Genomic DNA, 13,280 nt, shown 5'->3' with positions numbered 1-13,280 from the left:
TTAGCACCCGATCGTTTAGTATGTTGCTATTGCTTTCTTCGTGACTTATACATGTTCCTATGACTATGAGATTATGCAACTCCCGTTTGCCGGAGGAACACTTTGGGTGCTACCAAACGTCACAACGTAACTGGGTGATTGTAAAGGAGCATTACAGGTGTCTCCAAAGGTACATGTTGGGTTGGCATATTTCGAGATTAGGATTTGTCACTCCGATTGTCGGAGAGGTATCTCTGGGCCCTCTCGGTAATGCACATCACATAAGCCTTGCAAGCATTACAACTAATATGTTAGTTGTGAGATGATGTATTACGGAACGAGTAAAGAGACTTGTCGGTAATGAGATTGAACTAGGTATTGGATACCGATGATCGAATCTCGGGCAAGTAACATACCGATGACAAAGGGAACAATGTATGTTGTTATGCGGTCTGATCGATAAAGATCTTCGTAGAATATGTAGGAGCCAATATGGGCATCCAGGTCCCGCTATTGGTTATTGACCGGAGACATGTCTCGGTCATGTCTACATTGTTCTCGAACCCATAGGGTCCGCACGCTTAAAGTTACGATGACAGTTGTTATGAGTTTTATGCATTTTGATGTACCGAATGTTGTTCGGAGTCCGAGATGAGATCACGGACATGACGAGGAACTCCGGAATGGTCCGGAGATAAAGTTTGATATATATGATAATAGTGTTTGGTCACCGGAAGGGTTCCGGAAATCATCGGAAGGGGTTCCGCATGTTTCCCGAAATGTTTGGGTACGAGAACACTTTATTTGGGCCAAAGGGGAAAGCCCACAAGGTTTTTGGAAAGCGCAAAAGGAAGTTTTGCGGAGTCCAGGGGCCAGACGCCAGGGTCCCTGGCGTCTGGGTCCAGACGCCGGGATCCCTGGCGTCTGGCCCTGGAGTCCGAGAAGGACTCTTGCCTATCGGGTTAAACCGACTTTGTGAAGGCTTTAACTCCAAGTTTCGACCCCAGGGCTCAAGATATAAATAGAGGGGCAGGGCTAGCACCAAAGATAGATAAAGAGACTCAAGTTGATCCACGTGATCTATTCCTTAGCCGTGTGCGGCGCCCCCAGCCACCATAGTCCTCGATAATACTGTAGCGGAGTTTAGGCGAAGCCCTGCTGCTGTAGTACATCAAGATCGTCACCACGCCGTCATGCTGACGGAACTCTTCCCCGACACTTTGCTGGATCGGAGTCCGGGGATCGTCATCAAGCTGAATGTGTGCTCGAACTCGGAGGTGCCGTAGTTTCGGTGCTTGATCGGTTGGATCGTGAAGACGTACGACTACTTCCTCTATGTTGTGTCAACGCTTCCGCAGTCGGTCTACGTGGGTACGTAGACAGCACTCTCCCCTCTTGTTGCTATGCATCACATGATCTTGTGTGTGTGTAGGAAATTTTTTGAAATTACTACGAAACCCAACATTAACCCAGAGCCCATATTGCCTTGTCTTCTTCTGGTTATTGAATGCTCGTAGATTCCAGCTTAGTCCAATGCACGTGCACTCTTATTATTATTCACACCATTCGGTCGTGCAAGTGAAAGGCAATTATGATGATATATGATGGACTGACTGAGAAGAGAAAAGCTGGTATGAACTCGACCTCTTTTGTTTTTGTAAATATGATGAGTCCCTCGTTCTTGATTCAGCTTATTATGAATAAACATGTTTGCAATGACAATTAGAGATCATAGTTGCTTGTGCCATGCTTGATTAGCTATGAGTTATAATGGTTTACCTTGTGTGCCAACATGCTATTGAGATGATTATGATGTGGTATGATGGGGTGGTATCCTCCTTTGAATGATTTAAGTGACTTAACTTGGCACATGTTCACGCATGTAGTTGAAACAAATCAACATAGCCTTCCCGATATTTATGTTCATGGTGGATTATATCCTACTCATGCTTGCATCCAATGTTTATTAATTTTAATGCATGTACATGGCTGTTGTCGCTCTCTAGTTGGTCGCTTCCCAGTCTTTTGCTAGCCTTCACTTGTACTAAGTGGGAATACTGCTTGTGCATCCAATCCCTTAAACCCCAAAGTTATTCCAGATGAGTCCACTATACCTTCCTTTATGCGGTATCTACCTGCCATTCCAAGTAAATTTGTATGTGCCAAACTCTAAACCTTCAAATAAACATTCTGTTTTGTATGCTCGAATAGCTCATGTATCAACAAAGGTTGTCCTTATCTTCCATGTTAGGCGGGTTATTCCCAAGAGGAGCGGACTCCGCTCCTCACTCACGAGAAAATGGCTGGTCACCGGGATGCCCAGTCCCATGCTTTATGCAAACTAAATCAAAAATAATTGCAAACAAAACTCCCCCTGGGACCTGATGTATGTTGGAGGCACTCGTTGTTTCAAGCAAGCCATGGATTGATGCTTGTTGGTGGAGGGGGAGTATAAACTTTACCATTCTGTTTGGGAACCGCCTATAATGTGTTTAGCATGGAAGATATCGCCATCTCTTAGTTGTTACATTGACAATGAAAGTATATCGCTCAAAATACAATTTATCTCTATTTCAAAACCGAGCTCTGGCACCTCTACAAATCCCTGCTTCCCTCCGCGAAGGGCCTATCCATTTACTTTTATGTTGAGTCATCACCCTCTTATTAAAAAGCACTAGCTGGAGAGCACAGTTGTCATTTGCATTCATCATTGTTAATTTATATTGGGTATGACTATGATTGGATCTCTTTTACCATGAATTACAATGTCTAGTCAGTCCTTGATCTTTCAAGGTGCTCTGCATTTATGTTTTGCGGTCTCAGAAAGGGCTAGCGAGATACCATCTCGTTATATCATATTATGATTGTTTTGAGAAAGTGTTGTCATCCGAGGTTTATTATTATGGCTTGCTAGTTGATTATGCTATTGATATGAGTAATTGTGAGACCTGAGAATTATTGCAAATGTGGTTAGTTATGATCTATGCTGAAAACTTGAATGCTGGCTTGACATAGTTACAACAACAAGAGCAAACAGAGTTTGTAAAAGTTTTTCTTTCTTTCTTTCAGTTTGTCAACTGAATTGCTTGAGGACAAGCAAGGGTTTAAGCTTGGGGGAGTTGATACGTCTCTGTCGTATCTACTTTTCCAAACACTTTTTCCCTTGTATTGGACTCTAACTTGTATGATTTGAATGGAACTAACCCGGACTGACGTTGTTTTCAGCAGAATTACCATGGTGTTGTTTTATGTGCAGAAAAAAATATTCTCGGAATGACCTGAAACTCCACGGAACATCTTAGAAAAAACAATAAAAAATCCTCGCCAAAGATGAAGACTAGGGGGCCCACACCCTTCTCACGAGGGTGCCCCCCCTAAGGCGCGCCCCCTACCTCATGGGCCCCCTGTTGCGTCTCTGACTCCAACTCCACCTCCATATATTGAGTTTTGATGAGAAAAAAAATCAGAGATAAGAAATCATCGCGTTTTACGATACGGAGCCGCCGCCAAGCCCTAAAACCTCTCGGGAGGGCTGATCTGGAGTCCGTTCGGGGCTCCGGAGAGGGAGATTCGTCGTCGTCGTCATCAACCATCCTCCATCACCAATTTCATGATGCTCACCGCCGTGCGTGAGTAATTCCATCGTAGGCTTGCTGGACGGTGATGGGTTGGATGAGATTTATCATGTAATCGAGTTAGTTTTGTTAGGGTTTGATCCCTAGTATCCCTTATGTTCTGAGATTGATGTTGCTATACTTTGCTATGCTTAATGCTTGTCACTAGGCCCGAGTGCCATGATTTCAGATCTGAACCTATTATGTTTTCATGAATATATGTGAGTTCTTGATCCTATCTTGCAAGTCTATAGTCACCTACTATGTGTTATGATCCGGCAACCCCGAAGTGACGATAATTGGGACCACTCCCGGTGATGACCATAGTTTGAGGAGTTCATGTATTCACTATGTGCTAATGCTTTGTTTCGGTTCTCTATTAAAAGGAGGCCTTAATATCCCTTAGTTTCCAATAGGACCCCACTGCCACGGGAGGGTAGGACAAAAGATGTCATGCAAGTTCTTTTCCATAAGCATGTATGACTATATACGCAATACATGCCTACATTACATTGATGAATTGGAGCTAGTTCTGTGTCACCCTATGTTATGACTGTTACATGATGAACCGCATCCGGCATAATTATCCATCACTAATCCGGTGCCTACGAGTTTTCCATATACTGGTCCTCGCTTATTTACTTTCCCACTGCTACTGTTATAATCACTACAAAATACCAAAAACATTACTTTTGCTGTCTTTACTTTTGTTGCCGCTACCACCACTATCATATTACTTTGCTACTAAACACTTTGCTGCAGATACTAAGTTTCCAGGTGTGGTTGAATTGACAACTCAGCTGCTAATACTTGAGAATGTTCTTTGGCTCCTCTTGTGTCGAATCAATAAATTTGGGTTGAATACTCTACCCTCGAAAGCTGTTGCGATCCCCTATACTTGTGGGTTATCATTCTTCTTGCTTAACCATAAATTTATCAGACTCATCTAAGCATGGGCTAGCAAACTTAGTAAATGGGATTTCAGCTTTATCATATCTATAGAGAGAATTTACCTTTACTACCTGTGTCGGGTTATCAAGACCATGTGTTTCTTCAATAGGTGATGGATTAAAACCATATATTTCTTCAACATGCGGTAAATTAAGACCATGTATTTCTTCAATAGGAGGTAAATTCTTAACATCTTCAGCTTTAATACCCTTTTCTTTCATGGATTTCTTTGCCTCTTGCATATCTTCAGGACTGAGAAATAGAACACCCCTTTTCTTCGAAGTTGGTTTAGGAATAGGCTCGGGAGTTGGCTCAGGAAGTGTCCAATTATTTTCATTTGTCAACATATTATTCAATAGAATTTTAGCTTCATCCGATGTTCTTTCCCTAAAAACAGAACCAGCACAACTATCCAGGTAATCTCTAGAAGCATTGGTTAGTCCATTATAAAATATATCAAGTATTTCATTTTTCTTAAGAGGGTGATCAGGCAAAGCATTAAGTAATTGAAGAAGCCTCCCCCAAGCTTGTGGGAGACTCTCTTCTTCAATTTGCACAAAATTATATATATCCCTTAAGGCAGCTTATTTCTTATGAGCAGGGAAATATTTAGCAGAGAAGTAATAAATCATATCCTGGGGACTACGCACACAACCAGGATCAAGAGAATTAAACCATATCTTAGCATCATCCTTTAATGAGGACGAAAATATTTTGAGTATATAAAAGTAACGCGATCTCTCATCATTAGTGAACAGGGCAGCTATATCATTTAACTTAGTAAGATGTGCCACAACAGTTTCAGATTCATAGCCATAAAACGGATCAAATTCAACCAAAGTAATTATATCAGGATCAACAGAGAATTCATAATCCTTATCAGGAACACATATTTTAAGAATATAAAAGTAGTGAGTTCTCTCATCATTAGTGAACAGGGTGGCTATATCATTTAATTTAGTAAGATGTGCCACAACAGTTTCAGATTCATAGCCATAAAAAGGATCATATTCAACCAAAGTAATTATATCAGGATCAATAGAGAATTCATAATCCTTATTAGTAACAAAGATAGATGAAGTAGCATAACACTACTAGGAAAATGCTTATACATAGAAGTTTACCAGTAGTGTTTGTTTGTGTCCCCACGCTACTGGTAATTACCAGTAGCGCTGGGTACAAAGCACGCTACTGGTATGGCTTAGCAACAGCGTTGGTTTCTTTGGGACACGCTACTGGTAAATAATTCTCGACCGTGCCCCGCGGACAAACCATAACAATAGCGTGGGTCGTAAACCTACGCCACTGCTAATGGGATAACCGTAGCGCCGGTGAGACACCCTGCGCTACCGCTAGCACAGTCCGTCAGTCCCACACCGGACCACCCCCGATCCATTACCCACCCCACCAACCGTCCCAGTTCAACCCCACACCGCACCCATCCCTGATCCATATTCCCTCCACCTCCTGTCTTCTCCTCTGCTGCCGGGATCCCCTCCCTGTTCTTCTCCGAAATAAGGCGACAGAGCGAGAAGGGAAAGGGGAAGGGGAAGCAGTGTGTGTCGGCGTAGCGGAGCAATGGCGGATAAGCCGAGCCGGGTGCTGGTGTTGTACGCCGCCGGCCACACGGCGCTGCTCGCCGGGGGTGGAGGGGGGAAGGGCCAGCTCGACGCGTTCGCCTCCATCGCCTCCGGCGGCTTCCTCTTTGTCCGCACCCCCGCGGTCAACGGTACCAATCCGCCCCCACCCCCTCTTGCGCTCTGCGCGGTTGCTCTGCTTTGCTTGGCCCCCATTAAACTGAGAGGCTTCTGGTCTTGTCTCCCAACCCAAAGGATGGAGGGGACAGGAATAGCGACTCGATTCTCGAGCTAGCGCAGCTGCTCGACGTGTACGATGCCCTCTACCCTGCCAAAGTGCGATCCTGCTCTCCGGGTTTGCGTCCAGGCGAAGTAGTTGCAGAGAGGGTTTGAGTATGCGATGCTGATTGTATTTGTTTCACGTTAGGATGGGGAAATTTCCCGGGTGGATCCATAGGAGCTAGTAGTCCCCAAGCTATCCGAGAGGTTCGATGTGTGTGTGATCTTTTGCTTTGATTACTGTCAGTGTATCCATTGTAAATGCCAGGGCTGACTCTACTGCTGAACATTCAGGTTCATGGGGCTAAGAGCTGCTATGGTCAGCAATTGCCCCAGTGTTAGCTCATTGGTGGCGAATGTTTTTGGAACTTAGGATTTTGCCGCCCAGTCAGGTTCTGGCAGCAGTTCTAAGGACACTAGGATAATCGACCGGGAGTTCACTCTGTTGGGATTTGTAGAGGGGAATGTCCAGGATGCGTTCGAATTTGATCTGGTGTTTGTGCATGCCGCAATGGAGAACACATCCAGCAAGCTTGGGAAATTAGGGATGAAGACGGATCTCAACCGGCTTGACAAATTGGTGGCTTCAGTCATGGAAGCTGTGCCGGTTGGTTCAGCTATTGCTGCCCGTATTCATGTTTCTGTTATCTTGAGCTATGGATCTCCTACTGCAAATAAGGAAGAGGCATGCCTCATCTTGAACTCTTCAACCGAAACTGATTTCGACTTGAAGTTACTCCGTCCACGCCAGAGCTACACTATGAAAGCAGGAAAGACGTTGGAGGATGTCAGGTAAATGTTGTTCTTGGCTAGCAAAAAAATGTCATAACAGATGTTTTGAAGTGCAATCTTTATTGCAGAAAAATGCTCCTTTAGATTATGTATGTGTTTGATGTGAGTTGAACCATATCATGGCCTTCCATATATAACCTATTTGTCATTTCCAGTCAATTTTTTGGTGTACAAAATGACTCTGCAATGGCTCGTATCGCAACCATTTAGCCATCTCATGAAAGCTAACAGCCACCTTTTTGGTTTTGTGAAGTGAAGTTGAAAAATGCCATTCTAATGCATGACAGGACAGGACTAAATTATTTTACAGTAGATGCTACATCAGTCTATGTGCCATTTTGTTGTGTTAAGCACTCAACCATGGAGCAATGTATTGTACGATGAAAGCACATCTGTGTACAATGACAGGTCTAGACTTACACAAATAACTTTATTATGCATATCCTGCAGGAATCATCATCCAATGCTACTGGCACAGTGGCAATAAGGAGTAACAATGATTTGGCCAAGGAGTTCTCTTTTGAGGAATTTATAAAGGTCTGCTTAATGCACTTTTTAGAATGTTTGCCTGAATCATAGAAACTTTATCAAATAATACTATATATGCAAGTTTGTTCCGTGATCCTGTTTATTACTTTGTTTCTTCAATTGTTTATAATGGACAAACACTGCAGTTCTCCCTTTTCCTAGTGTGGGTATTGGTGCCAGCATTAGAAACATGACGATACCTTTTTAGGAATTCCTTGGGTAGTGGGCAGTTTATGTGATAATATAGTAACTATGGTATTACAAATTCTCAACCTCCTCTTTTGATTCGTAACAAAATCATTTCGATAGAATGGCAGGGCTTCTCTTCTGTACAACCTACTTTACCCAATTGCTTCTACAGAGCAACACCAAACTCCGCACTTAGCATCATTGTGTCAGTGCAACACCAATTCAGCACTTAGAATCATTGTATTTTGTCATTTAACTTCAGCTTTGTAGGTATGTGACAGATTTATTGCCCGTAAGCTTGTGCAACGGTTTTATGACAAAGCCCTTGCCTTTGGTCTAAAGGGCTATGCAAAGCTGTAAGTATCTGGTCCTCAGTAAGCATTTTCACATGACTCTTTTTACCGAATCTCCAGTTTTGATGTCATTCTTACTGTTTTGGTTTTGGTGCTACTGCTATACTCTCCTGTAAATTCCTGCTATGTGTATATATGAAACCTAATTTTAGTATTTTCTTAATAAATTAAATTCTCACTTGAGGACAAAAGATAGAACTTGTCTATCTACCCTTGTTCAGTGATGCCATTTTTTTGTAGTTCTAATTCTTCTAAGTAGTACCAACAAAGAGCAGACCAAATGATTTCTTCAGGAAAGAGGAAAAGCCCATTAACTTCAGAATTCATTTGTCAAGTCTATGAACTGGCAGGTATATATGTTCAGGCTTCAGTTTGTATAGTCACTATGCTCTACCAACAGTAGATTCATGGACTTTGTTATCTTTGAAAACGTGAAAGATATCAAGGTATTGAAGTGACTACTTAGAAAAATGGATAGATAGAAAATTACCGAAAGAATTATGCCCCTAACTCCTTATGTGCTTCGTAGGTGCTGTTTCTTTTTAGGGCTTCCAACACAACAGAATTGCTTCTAATCTTCTGTGTTATCTTTTGTCATGGAAGTAGCTATGTGCTGCTTTAGTGTGTAGTTAAGTTGTGCATTATGGCTTAAATAAGAATCTCGGAAAAAAATGTAGCACATTGGCATCAACATGTACCGCATTGTTTTTCTGTGTCATTCTTCTAAAGAATCTGAAGTTTCTAAATCTCTGTTGGTAATGCTGCAGGCTTGTGGTGGCGACGCTGACGGCCGTCGACAGGCTCGTGGACCGATGGTGTCGTGGCTACCGATGGATTCCTTCATCCGCTGGTGGTGAGGCACGAGCATGACATCGATCAAGGCCTGCTAGAGCTGAGGGTCAGGGCAAGGGACGTGACAGCGTCACAACTCAAGGCGGCGACCGTCGTCGGTCAGGTGTGGCTCGCAAGGCTGCTCGGTGTGTTCCGTCGCAGCTGCAGGCCATGTGATCAAGCCAGGCAGGCTTCGCACATTGACTAGGCACACAACACTATGTGATAGGAATTGTACATGAGTTGCCGCTAGCTACAATGAGAAATTGTGTGATGGTAGATACGACAAATGTGTGACAAAATGGAATTGCTTCATTTTATTTTTTTTAATTCCTAATAAGTTACTAGTAGCGTGGGGAGGAAACTGGGCGCTACTAGTATATAGGATACTAGTAGCGTTTGTAGTTTACCTACGCTACTACTATTTCATTACTGGTAGCGCGTGTACGTAATAGCAGTAGCGCGGGTGGAACACGCTACTAGTAACTTTTTTAGCTGTAGCGTGGGGTAAAAAACACGCTACTGCTAAAATTTAGATGTAGCGTCATAGCAGTAGCGCGGGTGCACGCGCTACTGGTATGCAAAAAACCTGCGCTACTGGTAGTGTTTTTCCTAGTAGTGTAAGCAGGATCATATTTCATTCTAGCATTCAGAGATTTTTGTTTAAGCTTAGCTAATAATTTCTTAAGACCACTTCTATCATTGCAAGGAAGAAAGTCTCTTTTAGTTTCTTCATCCATAACATAGCCCTCAGGCACAACATGTAATTCATATTTATTAGGAGAGCCTTCATAATCACTTTCATCAGTATTATCAGTTTCAATAATTTCATTCTCTCTAGCCCTAGCAAGTTGTTCATCAAGGAATTCACCAAGTGGCACAGCTGTATCAAGCATAGAAGTAGTTTCATCATAAGTATCATGCACAGCAGAAGTGGCATAATCAATAATATGTGACATATCAGAATCAATAGCAGAAGCAGATTTAGGTGTCGCAAGCTTACTCAAAGCAGAAGGTGAATCAAGTGCAGAGCTAGATGGCAGTTCCTTACCTACCCTCGTAGTTGAGGGATAAATCTTGGTTTTTGGATCTCTCAAGTTCTTCATAATGATAAGTAGATATAAATCCCAAGTGACTCAAAGAATAGAGCTATACTCCCCGGCAACAGCGCCAGAAAATAGAACCCACAAGTATAGGGGATCGCAACAGCTTTCGAGGGTAGAGTATTCAACCCAAATTTATTGATTCGACACAAGGGGAGTCAAAGAATATTCTCAAGTATTAGCAGCTGAGTTGTCAATTCAACAACACCTGGAAACTTAGTATCTGCAGCAAAGGTTTAGTAGCAAAGTAATATGATAGTGGTGGTAGCGGCAACAAAAGTAAAGACAGCAAAAGTAATGTTTTTGGTATTTTGTAGTGATTGTAACAGTAGCAACGGAAAAGTAAATAAGCGAGAACCAGTATATGGAAAACTCGTAGGCACCAGATCAGTGATGGATAATTATGCCGGATGCGGTTCATCATGTAACAGTCATAACATAGGGTGACACAGAACTAGCTCCAATTCATCAATGTAATGTAGGCATGTATTGCGTATATAGTCATACGTGCTTATGGAAAAGAACTTGCATGACATCTTTTGTCCTACCCTCCCGTGGCAGCGGGGTCTTATTGGAAACTAAGGGATATTAAGGCCTCCTTTTAATAGAGAACCGGAACAAAGCATTAGCACATAGTGAATACATGAACTCCTCAAACTATGGTCATCACCGGGAGTGGTCCCGATTATCGTCACTTCGGGGTTGCCGGATCATAACACATAGTAGGTGACTATAGACTTGCAAGATAGGATCAAGAATTCCCATATATTCATGAAAACATAATAGGTTCAGATCTGAAATCATGGCACTCGGGCCCTAGTGACAAGCATTAAGCATAGCAAAGTCATAGCAACATCAATCTCAGAACATAGTGGATACTAGGGATCAAACCCTAACAAAACTAACTCGATTACATGATAAATCTCATCCAACCCATCACCGTCCAGCAAGCCTGCGATGAAATTACTCACGCACGGCGGTGAGCATCATGAAATTGGTGATGGAGGATGGTTGATGATGACGACGACGACGGATTCCCCTCTCTGGAGCCCCGAATGGACTCCATATCAGCCCTCCCGAGAGAGTTTAGGGCTTGGCGGTGGTCCGTATCGTAAAACATGACGAATCATTTTCTCTGATTTTTTCTCTCTCCGAACACGAATATATAGAGTTGGAGTTGAGGTCGGAGGAGCTCCAGGGGGCCCACAAGGTAGGGGGCGCGCCCCCACCCTCGTGGCTAGGGTGCGGGCCCCCTGGTCTTGATCTTTTACCAGTATTTTTTATTATTTCCAAAAATAATCCCCGTAAAGTTTCAGGTCATTCCGAAAACTTTTGTTTCTGCACATAAATAACACCATGGCAATTCTGCTGAAAACAGCGTCAGTCTGGGTTAGTTCCATTCAAATCATGCAAGTTAGAGTCCAAAACAAGGGCAAAAGTGTTTGAAAAAATAGATACGACGGAGACATATCAAAAGACCCAATAATTTCTATTGGTATGGTTGGCAGGCTTGTCAGGGGTGCCATGAATCTGGCAAGGCTGATCGAGTATTCTGTTCAAGCTAGATGGACCATCCTTGTTTCCTTTGAATGGCTTCTTCCGCTGACCGGGTTTAGAGTCACTGAATCCGGCGTTCACCGCCGTGTCTTCGGTATCTTCGTTATTGCTTCGACGCCTGTGTTTGTTGAGTCATGGCTTGCCATTGCCATCCCTGGCTTCGGAGGTGCCAGGGTCGCTGGTTCTGTTGCTTCTGCGAGCTAGCCAGTTATCCTTTCCCGCGCAAAAGTGGGTCATAAGTGCGGTAAGGGCTGCCATGGACTTCGGATTTTCTTAGCCGAGGTGTCGGGCGAGCCACTCATCTCGGACGTTGTGTTTAAAGGCCGCGAGGGCTTCGGCGTCCGGAGAGTCCATAATTTGGTTCTTTTTAATTAAGACCTGGTCCATAGCTTCCGGGATGATTCACCGGGTTGTTGAACTATGTGACTAAGGTCATCGGGGTCCGGAGGCCGAACATAGATTCCTTGGAAGTTGTCTCTAAAGGCATCCTCCAAGTCTTCCCAGCTGCCAATAGAGTTTTCTAGGAGGCTGTTTAACCAGTGTTGTGCTGGTCCCTTTAATTTTAACGGGAGGTATTTGATGGCATGGAGATCATCACCGCAGGCCATATGGATATGGAGAAGAAAATCTTCGATCCATATTGGGAGATCTGTAGTACCATCATATGATTCAATGTTCACTGGTTTAAACCCATCAGGGAACTGGTGCTCCATCACCTCATCGGTGAAGTATAAAGGGTGTGCGACGCCTCTGTATCGGGCGATGTCGCGGCGCAGTTCGGATGAAGTCCGAATGCGGTTTTGGCCCGGGTGGGGTTGTGCCTGTCGCGCCAGGCCTGATGGCCGTCCTCTCGCGTTGGAGCACGCCCCCTTGACCCATAGATTGATCTTGTCTGACCGACTCTATTATCCAGTCCTTGTGTAGGTCATAGGTATAGCCCGGGGCCGCTGCCTCCCTGCCTCGACGGCGGGGTGACGCGGGCTGGTGTTCAGCGTAAGTGGCCGGTCTATTCCGTCCACGTGGTGGTCGGTCAGATTCGTCAGCGGGTTTATACTTTAACGGTATTGGCTCAAGGGCCTCGTCATCGAATTGTGATAGCAGCTTGTGCTTCGGGTAGCTTTTTTTTTTATGGGTGATGCTTCAGGTAGCTTTTGATGAAGCTTCCGAAGGAATGTTCATCAACTAGTTGCTCTCACTGCCTCCCCAGGGTCGCCGGGTCGATTACGTCGCTGAAGACCATCGCAGCCTTTTTGGTAAGTTTGAAGCTGGCACCCTAAAATGGGCTGCAAGTATCGTCCTGGCCGTTTCTCCAAGCCGGCCCAGTCCGACGGCCAGCGGCCCTCACAAACCCCACCTGCTCCTCCTCATCCGTCTCCCTCTTCCTCATTACGCCGCACGTTCCCACTCCCCCTGGCTTCGTTCCCACTCCTCCCCCACCCCCACCATACCCTACCCCACCCCACTCTGCCAACCCTACCGACCAAACACAAACAGCACAGGGCGACAGCGCGGGCCCGCCACCTCGCC

The 13,280-nt window shown here is 44.2% G+C and overlaps 1 pseudogene; it reads left to right on the top strand.

The window, feature by feature from the left end:
• Positions 1 to 6,122: 6,122 nt before the first annotated feature.
• LOC119358363 lies at positions 6,123 to 9,132 on the top strand (annotated as a pseudogene).
• The last annotated feature ends 4,148 nt before the right edge of the window (positions 9,133 to 13,280 follow it).

The sequence above is a fragment of the Triticum dicoccoides genome, chromosome 2A (assembly GCF_002162155.2).
Source record: "Triticum dicoccoides isolate Atlit2015 ecotype Zavitan chromosome 2A, WEW_v2.0, whole genome shotgun sequence".
Lineage (NCBI taxonomy): Eukaryota > Viridiplantae > Streptophyta > Magnoliopsida > Poales > Poaceae > Triticum > Triticum dicoccoides.
The sequence above is the reverse complement of the archived record's forward strand: the minus strand, read 5'-3'. Positions and strand labels throughout refer to the sequence as shown.